This window comes from Mustela putorius, unplaced genomic scaffold (assembly GCF_011764305.1).
Source record: "Mustela putorius furo isolate JIRA1106 unplaced genomic scaffold, ASM1176430v1.1 tig00000129_pilon_pilon_pilon, whole genome shotgun sequence".
In the NCBI taxonomy this organism is placed as follows: domain Eukaryota; kingdom Metazoa; phylum Chordata; class Mammalia; order Carnivora; family Mustelidae; genus Mustela; species Mustela putorius.
Genome location: NW_025421290.1, coordinates 6,810,539 through 6,825,569, shown reverse-complemented (window position 1 = coordinate 6,825,569; position 15,031 = coordinate 6,810,539). Strand labels below are relative to the sequence as shown.

Genomic DNA, 15,031 nt, shown 5'->3' with positions numbered 1-15,031 from the left:
TTGCATAGATACACTGCAATTTCATCCAGGGATCGGTTGATGGACATTTGGGCTGTATGCCCCAGGTTGCTTATTTCTGTGAAAGAACTGAGCTTCAGTTCAGAATCAACCTAAACCAGGGATTAATAAACACAATTACTGTTCTATCTGCATTTATACCCAATTGTAGTAGCCACCCTACTCCCAGAGGATATCAATGAAAAGGTCAACTGTGGTAACATGGAATATGTGAAAGTTTTTTCTTATAGTATTAACGAAGAAAGAAGAAGGAGAAAGGAAACAAAACATGACCCCCAGTGGCTGAGCAAACGGTGGCACACCAATCCAACAGAATACTACTCCATAATAATAGAAACAAATTCCTGATCCTTACAACCAGGATGTGTCTCTTGCCACCATGCTGAGCAAAAGCCAGAAAACATACATAATATGATTGCATTTATGTAAAATACTAGAAAACGTAAACTCTTCTAGGGTGACAGAAGGCAGATCAGTGACTGCCTGCCGATGGGCATGGGAAGGAAAGACAGTTATTAGGTATGAGGAAACTCTGGAATGGAAATACTCATTATCTTGATTGTGGAGATGGTTTCATGGGTGTCTTCATTCAAAACTTATTACCTTTAAATATGTACCATTTACTGTATGCCAGTAATATCTCAATAAAGCTGTAAATAAACTTTTTAAAAAAGTGAGTATACTCCCCAAAAAAGTATCTGAATGACTACTGTATTTAAAAAAAAAAAAACCTGCCTTTGTTTTGCATATATGGTTTTAGTTAATTTTGCAACAAGTCAAATTATTTTCATTTTATGCACAAAGAAACTTGAGATTGAGAGTTCAATAATTTGCCATGGTGGCTGCCATCAGTATTAAACTGAGATCTCTTACTCTTAACCCCCAAACCCACCTTCTTTTCTCTATACCACACTGCCAGTCACAGTTCCTATTACAGACCCAACTCTTTTTTCTGGAATCCCTGGGTCCCAGCACTTCCCCAGTCAGGGAATTTTCTGGCCCACAGAAGAGGTTCATGCTTTATTGTGGTGTACCAAATTTGTTTCCTCTCGCCTATCATGGTGAGCTTCCGCAATTACCTCTCCAATTATGGGGATTAGTCCGAGTCAGTTGATTTATTCACTTTTAGTGGATCAGAGTAGTTAATATGGATTAGATCAAGGAAGTAATCCTGGTCCCTGGGTCAAAGAAGTGAAAATGACTCATCTGAGATTAAAAGCAAGCTGGACAAAACAAAACTAGCCACTCAACTCACTAGCCGAGCATTGTACTTCACTGGGACTATAGGTTCCACTTTTGAATATGGGAGGTCCAAGAACGGTGACAAGTCAAAGTTGCTCTGAGGTGTCTATCTGCTTTTGGACACCCCTAGCACTAAACTTGGGCTCTAGGTTGAGGTTACCATCCCCTCTCTGTATGGGACAAGTACCTGAGTCACTTCCTCACCTCTGTACAACCTCCAGATCATCCTACCATGTACATTCACAGCTAAAGTTTGTCCAAATGCTACCATTGTGCTTGGGCCACTCTGATCATGGGCTATACCCTGGAGTAAGTAAAATTAATGAAAAAAATGAAAGTTGGTTAAAACTATTGTTTTGGTAAGATAGCTAAATTGAGGGGAGGAAGGAATGCCATTTCTTTCATGCAAGAATTTCATAATGAAGGTTCCCTATGCTAGATATCTTCCATTTGCCCCTTCAGACCTATTTTCCATCCCATTCCACCAAGCTCTATGACTCAGAAAACTAAACTGGATGAACTCAGCAGCAGGTTTCTTTGTTCTTTGTCTTCCAGTTGGGTTTGGCCAATGGGGAGCATAAGCAGTTCAGAGGGAAAAAGGATAATTTCAGCTTATAGGTTTTCTGGGATCCCTGCCTCTAGAGTCATTATAATGTGGCTCCACCCCTTTCCTGGAGGCTGCAGCTTCTCTCAGGAGGTCACTTCTCCCCACCCGCATCCCTTCAGTCCCATAATAGTAAAGGAGCCAAAGAGAAGTGCACTTTCCCTAAACTCTGCCCATGTCCTCGTAAATATTCTCTTTGTTAAGTTCTCCTAAAATTAACCAATTTGAGGATGCCAAATGTTTCCAGTACAACAGACATTTTCTGAGGGCTAAGAGTATGCCTTATTCAGAAAATGAACTTAACTCCAAGTCTTCGATTTATATGAAAACACTGACATTCGTGGGGTTGATATCAAGCCCAGGCAAAAATAAACAATGGCTAGGTGAGATGTGGAATGGAGAGCTCAAACAACACTGACTCAAACTTACTGCACCGGCAGTCATGTAACACAAAGACATATTCACAAGATATACGAGCACAGGAAAGGTGGCGGAGGCATTTCTCGGATTTTAAAATGTGAGAGATGTAAAACATTTTCAGGTTGCTCCATCATCCTTCTTCATGCTTACAAATCATATTTCCATGGCACTTTCAACATCTCTTCATACATTACTTAGATTGAGACTTTAAACCACTTCTGGGGAAGTCTAACAATCAATACAAAAAAGAGATGTTTGCTACAATAAAAACTGCCTAAATGGCAAATCTAGGAAAAAGAGCAGATTTCAGAGGTACCATCTGTTTTCCTTCATTGAGAGGTATTATCATGTATAGTAAAAAATGCTATAAAAGTGAAGTGATGCTTCTGTGTCAGACATAAATTATAATCTCAAACAGATTTTGATTACTGAAAGCCTACATCAAAGATATAAGTCCATTAAGGAAAAAGATGGATCTGATCCCATCTAAGCCCAAAACAACTAATCTCCAGTCTCCAAAATTAACCCGACTGTATAATTCCCAAATGAAGAAAATTCTATAACGAGAATAACTACATAACTACTTTAAGGCTAATTTTCTTTGATGATTTTTCGGTAATGAAGGCAAAATGTCACATAGCACAGTAAAAAAGAGCTAACTATTGTTGTTGTTGTTGTTATTTAATATGGGACTATTTTTGTTTGGTTTGAGAGAGAGAGAGAGAGAGAGAGAGTGTGTGTGTGTGTGTGTGTGTGTGTGTGTGTGTGTGTTCATGTTTGCTAAAGATTTTAGCCACAGGCCAAGGGGAGAAACTCACTGAACTAATTTGAGCCAGCAAGGTAAGCTCTATCTTTGTATTCATCATGAATGCCTAAGAACTCAGAGAGTATCTGAGAGAAGATTAAAAAAAAAAAAAAAGAATTGGGGAGGACTCTGGCAGCTTCCATTTAATTTTGCATAACACCAGATGGCTCTTATAATGTTCTCACTACTTATTTTCCAAATGAGTGGTAAATTCATGCTTTTGATTTTCCCTAAGTCAATGCAATGTATCAATGAATAATACTGCTTTGCATTTGTACAGCATTTTACACTTTACAGTGTTTTCCAACTCATTATCTCAACTAATCTTTACAGCAGTTCCAACATAGTCAGGGGAAATATTATAACTCCCATTTTACGGGTGAGAAAACAGACCTGGAGAGATCATTCAGAACTCTTTGTAGCAACTTGTATTAGTGTAAGTAAAAAACGGAAATGGAAATGTATTGACTCACATCAACCGAATGCATGGTCTCCGATTGTTAGTGAGTGCTCTCCTTTCCCTTTATCTGTCTCTCTCATTTGCTTCCTTTCTGGGCATCATACTTCTTTTTTTCAGCAGACTCAAACACGGCCTTATGTGACTCTTACTGGCCTGAGATGAGGAAGGATGAGGCCTCATCCTCCACTTGCGTTGGAATATTCCAGAGGAAGAACCTACTGGCCCCCACTGGGTCACGTCCACCCTTTGAACCGCCTTCTGTGGTCTGGGTGTGAAATACTGTGGCTTCCCCAGCTTGGGTCAAGTCCCCACCCTTGTGGCCAGTATTACCCAAACAAACAAACAAAACAGGAATAGCCAGAGTCAGTGAAGAAACTGTGAGCAGTGAGCCAGCCACCCTAATTTGTATGTACTGCATTAAATACATTGTCCGGGGGCAGAGTCAGAATGACACCATAACCAGATCTTCCCAGCGCAAGTCCAGCGGCCATCCACTTTAACAGCACAGCCCCGTCATATAGGAGCCACCAAGGAGTTGTGGGTCTCTCCGTTCCTAACAGTTATCAGTGTAGTCTGGCACAAGGATATAACTTAGAATAGACTCAGGTTCAAGTCCTGATCCTTTCCCTTGTCAGCTGTGCTCACGGGCAACTTACTTATCCTCTGAGAACAGTCATGGGGTCATCAACATGATCAAGGGAGATCATGTACTCCAGAGGATTCTGAAAATTATAAGGAACTACCTGAAAGCTTATTACTAAAGTTGTAAATGTAAATTTGAGGGAGGCTAAAATTACACAGTAACACCCTTCAGTGTAGTCCTCCCTCCCACTATGCTTCACTGGGATCACTTTGGTGCTGATATTTTTTTCAGTTTTCAAAATGTGCAACTCAGAAAGAAGTTCAAGGAGCATCTCCAAATTAAAAGGTTGAGTCCAGAAGAGCAGCTTACTAACAGATGGTTTTAGTGGCACTTATTAAACTCACCTTTCCCATACAGATTAACCAAAAAAATGAACACTTCTGGAGAGACTCTTAACAGTGGTAGCCTCCAGGGGGTGGGGCTAGAAATTAGTGTTTGGAAAGAAACTTCTAGTTTTCATTTGTGTTTGTCTCGACTGCTTGAATATTATCTATTCCTTTCTATTCTATTCCTTTCATAACACAAAACTAAATTAAAACCATGGCTATCACAGAAAAGGACGACAGTATATACCTAGTATAGGGTCTGACACAGAAAAAGCTTTCAGTGAGTTCTTATTTATTGATCAAATGAGGTATTTCTAGTGACCACCCTGCCAGCAAAGTAAAATCAACGTCATCAGAATAAAAGCCAGCTTTCATCTCTGTGACTGTACATGTTTTCCATTAATCATACGGTGAGGAATATTCATTGCCACCTGCTGAGGATATGATTTTAAACTCTTACACCTTCACACACCAAACATGAAAGCTATCTTCTTAATTCCCAACTATAAAGCACAGCGCATGCAGCTACCTCACAATTCTGTTACTGCTGTTCTTATAGGCACACTTCCCTATGAACTTCGGAGGCTGCTGGGCTTCTAGGAACCATTCTCTTTTACATTTGGGCATTTGCATGATATTTTCTAAGAAATGAAAGGTTACACGGCAGCATAGGCCAGAGCTAAAAGACGGATTTAAATGGTATTTTTTAAAATGATGCAATGGCTATGAAGTTCAGATGCTGTGTATTGGCTAGGTCCTGTTACTGGTTGCCTAGTTACATCTCTGCAGAAAGGTCAGAATGGTTGCCTCTAAATCTAGAAGGAATTAAAAAATGTTAAAACTTCATAATTAAACCAGGGATTGTGTGAGCCCTTATGTAAGCATCCCTTAAAACAAGTCCCCATCAGACTTGGGTCATGTGACAGCTCCCGGGGATGTCAAAGGAGATGTTTTAATAAAAGGAATTTCTGTATCTGAAATTTGTTACCTTGCTCACATTTCATTAAAGTTATCACATCTGGGCTCTTTCCATTTAATCATATCCAACTGCAGTCTGCAACTACAGGATATTAAAAAATGGTCCAATCTAGTTGACACAACGTCTATCCCATGAACGTCAGAAGACCGTCCGGTGTTTTAAATGGTTCAACTTAGAAAACAAATTTTTATTGTGAGCAGCTTTGCCATGTGTAGGCCAGTCTATAATCTAGTAACAAAAACTATACCTCTTAATGAACAACTAGTATCTTAACTCTCAGAGATGTCCCTCCTTCACCCCCTGGAGCATTTCTTCATCAGTGCTGCCTTGCAGACACTTTTGTGTCTAAATATCTTCTCTGAGTAATGGGACAGGATAGAACAATAATTTTGGTCTAGAAACTTAACCTGAGTGCATTAAAATGGCTCAGACTTCTTCCAAAATTCAAAGAGAGAGAGAAGCAGTCTTTCCCCCGACCCTGCTTGAAATCCAATCAGTTTTGTTTTGTTTTTAGATAAAATTCACATAACAGAAAATTAACCATTAACCATTTTAAAGTGTACAGTTCAACAGCACTTAGTACATCCAAAATGCTGTGCAGTCATCACCTCACTCTAGTTTTAAGACTTTCTATTACCCCCAAAGGAACCATGCACCCAGAGTAGTCATTTGGACTTCGTATTTATTTACTCTCTAATTTCTCGCTGGCAAAGAATAAAAGAATCTGGGTTTAAATGACTGCATACTGATTGGGTATGCTTTCATTTCTTCTGGAACTTGTTTGATTCACCAAAACACAACAGTGGTCTAAAGCTGAAATGATGCTAGTCCTAACAAAATGAAATCAGGATTGGTTGTCCTAGAAGGAAGGAACCCAAAAAAGGGGTTGAGGAAGATACCCACATAACCCACAGTTCTATCTCAGACCTCTCCTTGTCAGAAACCCAGACCGACCTCCATGACTTGAGAGAGCTCAATCTATCTTGGAAAAAGAAAGTGGTAGCGGTTGGGGGAGTGCTGGTTATTGAAGAATTCCTTATACCTACCAACTAGGGCAGTTTGGAAGATAGGGAACAATTAAATACATTTAAAAAGAAGAAGAAAGAAAGAAAAAAGAGTGTTAGCTTCTGAAAGTCAAAAAAGTCTGTTCTAGGGAAGCTAGTTCATTGTTCTTGCAGTCCTCTTGGTCCCAGTGGCTTAAAGAACAAAAATATCCAAATAAAGGTCACAGAATGTAAAAAGTGAGACCCTAGGACCTTCAGTATTCCCGTTTTCTCAGTCTGGCTTGCTGTGGCTAACACAGGGCAGTGTATGACAGAAACAAGGAGAAGGAATGAACAAGTCTTTACCCAGATGCAGCTACTTAGATCTGGGCAAGCAGCTCACACTCTCCATGTGGAAGGTCAGGAAGCACCAAGTTCTTGAGCTCCGTAACATGCCAAGACAGAATCCATTCCAATCCCTTCCCCTCAGGCTTTCAACATCATCTTCCTAATACTTACCTCTTTCTGGACAGTCTATGCTGCCTCTTAGGTGGGAAAGTTCCATTTCATCATACAAAAGACAGGATTCAAACTAAGAGAGAGAGAGCCCTGTGCTGCTTTGGCAAATTTCAGTTTTTATCATTTCCAAACACCCTGACATGCTGAGAAAAAGATGTGGTGAGATACTGTGGTCACTTCAGTGATGAAGTTATTAAAGATGTGTTCATGGAAGGCATCTTGTAGGAAGGTGCTGATAACACTGGAGAACTGAAAGGGTAGGGCATGAAATGTAACACTTCCTAAATGTCACAGGTTCTTCTTAGTGCTAAATCTGACAGTCAGTGTTTTTTGGGTTTGTCTTTTTTTTTTTTTTTAAGTTGGTTTGAACAAGCATGTATATGTGGATACAGATACAGACTTTCTAAGAGTTGGAGTCACTCCTATCTTCAACCCAAACCTTGGGGGTTGTTGTCATTACCTAGTTTAATCAAAATTTCTATTTTGAGGCACCTGCTTGGCTTAGTCGGTGGAATGAGTTACTTTCCTGGTCTCAGGATTTTAAGTTTGAGCCCCACAATGTGTGTAGAGATTACTTTTAAAATAAAATCTTTATTTAGTTATTTATTTAATCTAATTTTTTAAAAAAGTAGTCTCTACACCTAACATGGGTCTCAAACTCACAACCCTGAGATCAAGAGTCTCTTGCTCTTCCAACTGAGCCAGTCAGGCACCCTCAAAACAAAATCTTTAAAAAAATTTTTTCTCTTTTAACAATTCATGGACATGACAGCTACTTTCCACTAGAGCCATTTGTTAGACATCTGGTGCGGTGACCAGTGGTCCCAATTTGCCCAGGACTAGCCCACTTTTAGCACCAAAAGTTCTGTGTCCCTGGAAACCTCCAGTCTTGGACAAATCAGGATGGTCTGTTGCTTATTGCTAGTCCTAGGTTTGGTCTTCAGATCTGCATTGTTGGAATGTCTAAACGTGGATAGAGAGGGGATTTGCTACAAAAATAGCTGAAAATCTCCAACAAAAATTTCCAGCAACATTCTACTCCAAAGATGATTTTCAAAAAAATAACCCAGCAGTCTATTTCACTCATGAGGCAAGAAATGGTTTCTTACTTTGGGGGGATGACCTACCTGATATATGATGGTAATTAAACCATACTTTGAAATTAGCTATAATAAATACCACTACAGTGAGGTTCTAAGATATTATGTTATTTTTTCCTCCAATTTCTACATTTTAGAGCCTAATAAATATAGCATAATATGGCAGGCAGACATAACAGCATGAAATAAAAATCTCCCATTTCTTTGGTACTATTCAAAGACCTTGGAACCTGCACATTGTGGGCAAACACCCCAGTGTTAGAAGAACTCCAAAATCAGCATGCTCTCCAGAGGTCACACCCATAGTACCAAAAGGTCTGGCCAAGAAAGAAGCTGTGGGACTTCAACCTATCCAGATCCAATGCCAGATACTCCAAGAAAAGCAAAAGCCTTCAGGGCCTATATCTACAAACAGGATTTGCAGAGTCAAGACAGGAACTTGCTTCAGCAGTCTGGGAACCCTAACCCTGTTCCACCCCTCACAATGAAATGTTAGACACTCCTACCTCTGCTACCTAAGGCCTTTCTGCTTTTCTGAACAACTAATCTCTTTCACTTTGTAGCAGACAGAATAGCCCCCAAATAAGTCCATGTCCTAATCTCTGGAACCTGTGAATGTGTAACCTTCACAAGGGAAAAGGGACTTTGAATTAAGGACTTTCAGAAGGGAAGAGTATCCTGGATTATTCAGGTGGGCCAAATCTTATCACATGGGGACTTAAAATCAAAGAAGCGTTCAGAGTTAAGAGATGTAGATAGAGTAGAAGACAGACAGAGAGGCAATGCTATTGGCTTGGAAGACAGAGGAAGGTAAACTCTAGAATTCTCTCCTAGAGCCTCCAGAAGGAAAGGGAGCTCTATTATACTTTGCTTTAAGCCCAGAGAGATCCCTCCAGAACCAAACCTACAGAACGGTAATTTTTATTGCTTTTGAGCCACCAAGTTTGTGATATTTTGTTATGACAGCAAACAAGAATATAACCTTCATCACTGCTGCTTTTCAATTTGCATGATGCTTTAGCAGTATATTGCCCTAAACCCCAATATTTGACCATTTCTTACCCAGTGTTTAATTTACTTCTCTATATAGACTTAAAAAAACAGATTTGATACTAGAGCAAATTTGCTCAAAATCCCTTCAGTAGCACAAAACACCATTTTTCTTTACATGTCCACTTGGTTTTGCTTCTTTCTTTAGTTTGTTAGCACATGACCACTTATGTAAGGAACCACTGAGCACAAGTGAAATCAGTAATTTTGCATGGAGCAAAAATGCTTGAGAATGGAAAAGGACAACCCCTCTAAAGTTGTGTGCAAAGACACAGTAGTCCTCAACGTCTCCTTAGGGTGCTCTGGATATCACAATGACTGGAAGATGCCACAGGCCTTTTGTGAGCCAAGAACAGGAATACCGAAGAGTACAAGGAAGAATTGTCCCATTCAACCTGCCAGCAACTCCCATGGAGCAAGTCTGCCTGGATTGTCCAGGCAATTTAAGTCCATTCATTAGCATGAAAGAAATCAACACAAACATCAGACAGAGAACATCAAATACTTATATAAGACCATCTTCATTATTAGTGATATAGTAGTCCGCACTCATCCGAGGTTTAGCTTTCTGCAGTTTCAGGGGCCCTTGGTCACCTGCGAGGAAGCCCATGATCCCTGGCCTAATGCTTCGCCACAATGCCTATGTCATTCCCTTCATTTCCTCTCCCATGTAGGCATTTTATCACCATGTGACATCACAAGAAGGGTGAGCACAATACAGTAAGATGTATTTTTTTATTATTTTATTTATTTATTTGACAGAGAGAGATCACAAGTAGGCAGAGAGGCAGGCAGAGAGAGAGGAGGAAGCAGGCTCCCCGCTGAGCAGAGAGCCCGATATGGGGCTCAATCCCAGGACCCTGAGATCATGACCTGAGCTGAAGGCAGCGGCTTAACCCACTGAGCCACCCAGGTGCCTCCAGTAAGATATTTTGAAAGACCACATCACATAACTTTTATTATAGTATATTGCTATAAATGTTCTATTTTATTATTGTTAATCTCTTACTGTGCCTAATTTATAATTAAACTTTATCATATATGTGTGTGTGTGTATGAGGAAGCACAGAATACATACAGTTCAGTACTCGTGCAATTTCAGGCATCCACTGGGGTATCCCCCACAAACAAAGGGGGACTACTATATTTGGTAGAATATAAGGATGGCTCCGTACTCATTTATAAGACACTAAGTACTTAAATCCAGAAGAACCTCACTATGGGGTAGCTATATACGGTCTTTAAAGCACACTCACACAGGCCTTTCTTCTAATAAGCTCTAGACCAGAGGTTCTTTTTTTTTTCCCTCTAAAGATTTACTTATTTACTTGAGAGAGAGAGAGAGAGAGAATGGGAGGGAGGAGCAAAGGGAGAGAAGCTTCAAGCAGACTCCCTGCTAAGCTTGGAGCCCGACGCAGGTCTCGATCTCACAACCCATGAGATCATAACCTGAGCAGAACCAAGAGTTAGTTGCTCAACTGCCTGGGCCACCTAGCTGCCCCTCTACATCAGAGATTCTAAATTTCTAATACTAGCAAATACTCAAAACTTGCTGAATAAATACATGATGAAAGACCAGCTCCAGTAATTAAATCAGGTTATAGGGAGGTAGGATTTTTTTATTAGCACTCTCCTGTAATCACTAAATAGTTATGTAAATAAACAATTAAAAATCCAACAACCAAATTCGAACAACTGATGTCCAGTGGGGAAAGAAGAGAAATAGGTGTGGGATAAATGAAAAATACTGGCCATGAGTTGACAGTTGTGGAAATTGAGTGATGGGGATGTGGAAGTCCATGATATTATTCTATTTTGGAAAAAGCTTGAAATTTTTTCCTAATGAGGTTAAATTTTAAAATAGGAGGAAAATCCACATTGCTGACTATAGGTCAGGGAGGGCAAACACATTATCACCTGTCTCAGCAAGGTGAGGACCTTTCAAGTCTACAACCAGATTCAGATGGCTTTAGCTCTTTTCAAAAGCCAAGTCAGCTTCTTTAAGAAGAAAGCCCTACAGCATCAGATTGACCTTTTGTTATTATTGTTTGTTGCTGCTGGAAAAGCCGTTACAATGTCTACAACCAATCTGTTAAGAACAGGGCTTACCCTTCTCTGATCTAATCTACTATGAGGTCTGTCTTGCACAGGGTATGTATGTCTTCAGTAGCCGTAAACAATCAATCAGGTTTGGTGCCATAGGAATACATTTTCAGGCTGTGACCTCAAGGCTCTCCAACTCAGGTTTTTAGAAGAAAATGGGAAAATTTGGGCGAGACATCTGATTTTAACTATTATCGAGGGTAGCTGCTTTTTTCTTAAATCCTGAAGTCTTGCTAATTTTGCGAAAGCCTCTATGCATATTTCTTATTGATAAACATCACATGTTAAATGCATTCGTCTACAGGATCTGTTAGGATATTTTTTTCTGCTCCAAGGTCTGGTTAGATTCAAGAAGCTCCTGGGAGAAAATATTCCTTAATTCTTACCTCTTCAGTTCCCAAAGCCTGAGGCTCGCTGGCAGATCTGGGCTGTTGAGAAAGCAGAGAGGAAAATGAATGCTTCTTGTTTTTTCCTTAATAAAAAGGAAAAATAACATGATACATAAGAGCTGAATAAGCAAATGAGTGTTTCTGTAAATAGAGTTTGGTGGTAACGGCTGAATAGCTCTAAGGGCAGAGGGTCTCAGAGGCTTGCATTTCTGAGCGAGGACACAAGCACTGTGTTAACTCTTTTTCTTTTAAGAAGCAGATGTGGGGCGCCTGGTTGGCTCAGTGGGTTAAGGCCTCTGACTTCGGCTCAGGTCATGATCACAGGGTCCTGGGATCCAGCCCCGCATTGGGCTCTCTACTCGGCAGGGAGCCTGCTTCCTCCTCTCTCTCTCTCTCTCTCTCTACCTGTCTCTTGGCCTACTTGTGATCTCTGTCTGTCAAATAAATAAATAAATAAATAAGAAGCAGATGTGAAAAAAAAGAGTCTCTTTCTTTGTGAACTTCTCTGGTCTGCCGAAAAACATGAAACATCAAGTAGGCTTACAACCTAAGGGAACCAGAGTTCTTGGTGAGTGAGATGATTAAGAAGAAGTTTTCTTCCCTGAACTAACCTGATTTGCTCCCAACAGGACCAAAGGGGCAGAGGCAGAACACGTTCTTGTTCCAGGAGCTATGAACAGGAGCTGGATTTCCACTTGTGTGTATCCAGCCCTTTTAAGAGGGTAGATCTGGACAACTTAGGAATTATAAAAGCATCTTTAGTGTCTAACATTGTGTAGGTTGTTTAGAAGCAGAGACACGGACACCCCTGGCCACGTGACTTCGGAGAATGTTGAGTGAAATTCACTTTGGGTCCTAGGACCAAATGAATATCCATGTCTATAAAGATCTCCTGTGACTTCAGACTGCCAGGTGTGCTGGAGTCTCAGCCCAACCAATTATATTCCCAGATGACCAGAAGGGATCATATGTTTTAAAAAGAGCCAAAGTTATTAGGAAAGCATTATCTCATGATTAATGACAGCAAAGAAAAATAAAAAAGCCAAGGGCCAAAACCAATCTGTTTCCAGAGAATGAATCCTAGGGGTAACAATGATTAGTGGGACTTGCAAAAGAGGCTTGTCCAAGGGGGCTCAGGGCCCAGCATTATTGGTGCTAGCAGCCTCCCAGGGAAATAGTTTTGACTCTTTCATCAAGATCCTCAAATACATTCTCAATCATTGTCTTAGTGATAGCACTCCTTGACTTTATTAAAAAAAAAAAAAAATCCAAAAGGTAGACAAAGAAGGTGTTAGAAATAGTCTAAATACAAGTAATGTAATTTATTAAGTAAAACAAAAACTCTACATGATGGACTTTTGAAATAATAGACACAAAATCTTAAATGATGAGGAAAAATATACACGATATAAAGTAATGTGAAAAAATACAGAATTATATATAGTGTAACCTCAGGATATTTTCTAAGATAATTTTTCAAATACACTTTATATTTTTCACATATAATATTCTTCTAATATATCACAAATAATATCTTCTAGTAAATGTTATAATCTTTCTGATCTAGATTATTCTGGAAAATGACTGGAAGAAGGTACATCAAAATGTAAACAGCATATCGCCCCTTCTACCTATAGGGATAATGGAAGTAGCAGGAATTGCTAGATATATGGTCAGTATCTGCTCTGATCTTCCAAGTTTATAATAGATTTTTAAGGTAGGAATCCTATGTGTCAAGGATATCTACTTTTCCCAGCCTCCATTTCTTCAAAGTGTGTGGCCATGAGACAAAGTTCAGTGGGACCACTGCAAAAACGATTTGCGCAACTTTTGGGCCATGCCCTTGCCCTTCCAACGTTCTCCCTTCCTGGTGGTCATAAGTGGATCAGTAGGGCAAGCCACTTCAGATCAAAAAGCAAGAAAAACAGGTTCAAACGATGGACTAACATGATAGAAAAAGCCTAGGTCCCTGGATGATCCTAGGGAACAGAGCTATGTTTCCTGCCCTGGACCCCCCGACCTCTGGGTCATTATGTGAAAGAGAAAGAACTCTGTCGCCCCACTGTGAAATCAAACCTCTGTTACATGCAGTTCAATCAACCTAATCAACAGAGGGGATCATTTCTTTATAATTGAAGTATTTTCCAAATTTTCAATGATCACCATGAATTACTTTACCAGAAAAAAAATAATTTAAGTTAAGCATGGTTTAGTAATTTTAAGGAAATGAAGATAGCAGAGAATAGAGTTCGAGCAACATGTGCCCTCTGTCCATATATGAGAGAAAAAATGAAATCTACAATTTCAAGAAGTAGTTATTATATCTTCTCAAGGGCATAAATCACACATCAACTCCCTGAGTTTGTATGACCTTTTCATCACACTTCATGGCACTTTATTTCAAGGCTTCTGAAAAATAGTTTTAATACAGAAAAGTTCTTTAGCTTTAAATAAAATCTGCTTTAATATCTGCTCGAGGACTACTCTCAAAAAAATAAAACTCTAGTCAACATATTAAAATTCTCCATTGAAGAGGATACCTAGACCTCTTAAAGTAAAGTTAGAAACATTTAAAAACAGCTTCATGTGCACTAACTCGTATCTTTAATTTAAGGCTATTGTTTGTCCCTCAGATAAAATCATAATGACTCACTCCTACTATTAAGTCCAGTGGCCCAATAACTCTGTTGATTATCCTCAAACTTTTTTTTTTTTTTTTAGATTTTACTTATTTGACACAGAGAGAGGGAGGGAACACAAGCAGGGGGAGTGGAAGAGGGAGAAGCAGACTCTCCACTGAGCAGGGAGCCTGTCCGAGCCTCGATCCCAGGACCCTGGGATCATGACCTGAGACTAATGATGACACTTAATGACTGAGCCACCCAGGTAACCCCCTCAAACAAACGTTGTATTTTGATTTTACTTTCTTCTGGAATGGTGACCGATCTGTCAGAGCTCACAGAACTTCCCTCATCTGGGCCTGTATTATAAGAGGACTGTCCAAGATAAAAAAAAAAAGTCACATCTACTCCATCAATTAGAGAAAAGAAACCTCGTCTCCTTGGGAATCAGCTCTGAAACCAGTGTCTACCCATAATAGAATAACACACTTTTTTTTTTTAAAGACTTTATTTACTTATTTGACAGAGAGAGAGATCACAAATAGGCAGAGAGGCAGATAGAGAGAGAGGAGGAAGCAGGCTCCCTGCTGAGCAGAGAGCCTGATATGGGGCTCGATCCCAGGACCCTGAGACCATGACCTGAGGCGAAGGCAGAGGCTTTAACCCACTGAGCCACCCAAGTGCCCCTAGAATAACACGCTTTCTAACACAGATCCCTTAATCCACTATAACATTTTGCTAGTGGTATCTGGTGCCTTTTAGAAGATCA

At 39.9% G+C, this 15,031-nt stretch overlaps 1 long non-coding RNA gene across 5 annotated transcripts in view; it reads right to left on the bottom strand.

Moving 5' to 3' along the window:
• Positions 1 to 15,031, bottom strand: part of GNG2 — a 114,702-nt gene that overhangs the window by 85,778 nt on the left and 13,893 nt on the right. For 4 of the 5 annotated variants that reach the window (XR_006603479.1, XR_006603483.1, XR_006603480.1 and 1 more), the window contains exon 2: positions 11,639 to 11,680. The exons of the other annotated variant lie outside the window; for it this stretch is intronic. This is a non-coding gene — a long non-coding RNA (G protein subunit gamma 2). The remainder of the gene's footprint in view (positions 1 to 11,638; positions 11,681 to 15,031) is intronic. 5 annotated transcript variants of the gene reach the window in all.